The following is a 2903-nucleotide window of genomic DNA, read 5'->3' on the forward strand; positions in this document are numbered from 1 at the left end:
TCCGACTCTTAAACCTAGGCTTAAGCGCCATTGCTTGCTCTCCGAAGCGAGACAAAAAGTAGTGTGATCCCTTCCCCAAGTTTATACATAAAATCAAAATGTGTGCTCTTCAACCTCGTTTTACGTTCCGTTGGATGAGACAGAATAATTTCTAACACCAATATAATGAGTAAACTAAATATTTTTATAATTTTGTACATTTTTATCGATTGTCAAGATGTTTCAAAAGATATAAAAATGTTAAATTTCCTCATTGTCTTAGTGTAAGGTTATTTTTCCAACTCAGCCAATGATGGACGTAAAAGAGAACGGGGTGTAATGTAGAAAGTATCCCAAAAGAAATCAACATAAAAATTGTGAATGTGATTACAGAAAAATACACAATTCAAATCCAAACGAACTAACCAAATTCATCAATGCGAAATGGAAACGGATGTCCTTTTCTTTTGATCCAGCCAAACTTTCTTTGCAACACCAGCACGAATCTTTTTACCCTTCTTACACCCATAAGAAGGGTATAAATATCGCTCGAAAAACCGACTTTCGTTCCGAAGCCCGGAGGACCGAGTCTCATATACCAATGAACTCAGCTCGACGAACTGAGCAAATGTCTGTATGTGTGTGTGTGTGTGTGTGTGTGTGTGTGTGTGTGTGTGTGTGTGTGTGTGTGTGTGTATGTGCGTGTGTGTATGTGCGTTACAAAAAAGTCGCGCACGTTTCTCAGCCGTCTGTCAACCGATTTCAGTTCTCTTGGAAGCAAATAAAAGCTACTACATCCTAGTAGAACGCCATTGAATTTTTTTTCGATTGGACGTTTGGTTACCGAGATATCTCTCGAAGAGTAATTATGAGTCATACATCTAAACTTTTTAAGATTTTTGACCAAGTGTATCATAATAAATATTTCGGCCGTTTGTCAATCGATTTGGGTTCTCTTGGCACCAAATGAAAGCTACAACATCCTAGTAGATCACCCAGAAAGTTTATTTCGGTTGAACATTTGGTTACAGAGATATCTTTCGAAGAGTACTTAGAATTTATACAACTAAACCTTTTGAGATTTTTGACCAAGTGTATCATAATAACTATCTCAGCCATCTGTCAACCGATTTGGGTTCTCTAAGCACCAAATGAAAGCTACAATATCATTGTAAAAGGCCCTGAAAATTTATTTCGATTCGACATTTGATTACTGAGATATCTTACGAAGAGTATTTCAATAAATTCTTTTTTTATTGTTATATTCACTTGTTATCTTGCATGAGTTTTAGTGAGTCTATGGGAAATTATTTTTCAATCAATAATGCTGACCTCATATATAGTGTATACTATAGCAGGTTATTGTTTTCCACAAAATTATAAATAACAAATTACAAATACACAGGAATTCTATGAAAACTAACAATATGTTAAATGAAAGCTTTGAATTTATATATTGTGGGAAAAAGAACCGGACAGCCAAAATAACTAGTTCATGCCAAAACTGATTATCTTAGTAGATATATCATTTTTGTCCTTTCTACACCATAACCATGAACGCCAAGTACTTCGGAGCTAATTTAATCGACTGATTAAGAGATATTAGACAAAGTGTATCTTGCTGATTTTCTTACGTATTTGTTAATCTATCCAAGATCTTTTGGCAGTTAACAAAAGATACAATATTCCAGAATATGTAAGCAATTTTTTAAACATTCCATACAAGATTCTAGGGGGTGTCTGGCATTTCTGGTAGTTTAGTCCATGGTCCATGATGCTATTTTGGAAACCAATCCACTAGATGCCAAATCCACAATATTTTCTAGAACTTTTGGTCAATTACACAAAACAAATATGTTAAATACAAATAATAAAACAATCATTTTAATAAGTGTATGAAGGGTTCTGTTCACCATAGGTGGATTTAATCAGGTTTTTTTTTTCGATTGTTTCAACTACAAACAGCACATGTATATAAACAACCGTTGCTACAAAAATCAAAAGAGAAGCTTCTTCACTTACCTAAATTGAATTAGATATAATGATGTATAAATGCCGGATGATTACCTGAAATGATAGAAAATAATCTATAAGATAGTATTGCTTTACACATAATATCATTTTGAACAAATTATTGACATAACATATGATATTTTTAAGTTGCTTTATTTTTTTTATTGGAGATAGTAGTTTATTTATTTGGTATACAAAGTAACATTTTTAAGATGTAAAAAATTAAATAATAAATGAGAGTAAATGAAAAAATCGATCGTTGAAACTAACTTAAAAAAAAACACAGGGAGCGGACCTGGTGCGAAGATTATAGCACATGACCATCACGCCGAGGATCTGGAATCGAATCTCACTCCTGACCAGGAATGCCATATATACAGATTTATCTGTATTATACAGATTTTTGAGCATCCATACAGAATTCGTTTTATATGAAGTACAGATTTTTGAGCTAGAGTGGCTATTTTATTTTTGTATGAAATACAGATTTTTCATTAAAATTATATATGGAATACAGATTTTTGAAAGTAATGATACAGATTTTTCAAAAAAATCATCTGGCATCCCTGCTCTTGACAAACCCAGAAAATGTGAATTCTTCCATTGGAAGGGAAGTAAATTGTGGGACCCGAGATGTATTAGCCCAGGGCTAAAAATCTCATTATTACAAAAAAAAAACAAAAAAATAAATAAAAATTGAAAAAAAAAAAACAATCTTTAAGTTTTGATCAAGGTTTTCACATCGTCCTGAAGAACTAGAGCCCAGTTAATTCAAATTGTTGCATGTGCAGTTTGGTACTTACTTCCTTCACGGTTCAAAGTTACTGAAATATAATCGATGATTCACAAAGGTGTATGTGAAGCTGGAAGTGCATAAAAAAAAATCGAAGAATAAGGTTTTCGGAAAATTG

Source organism: Aedes albopictus, chromosome 3 (assembly GCF_035046485.1).
Source record: "Aedes albopictus strain Foshan chromosome 3, AalbF5, whole genome shotgun sequence".
Classification (NCBI taxonomy): domain Eukaryota; kingdom Metazoa; phylum Arthropoda; class Insecta; order Diptera; family Culicidae; genus Aedes; species Aedes albopictus.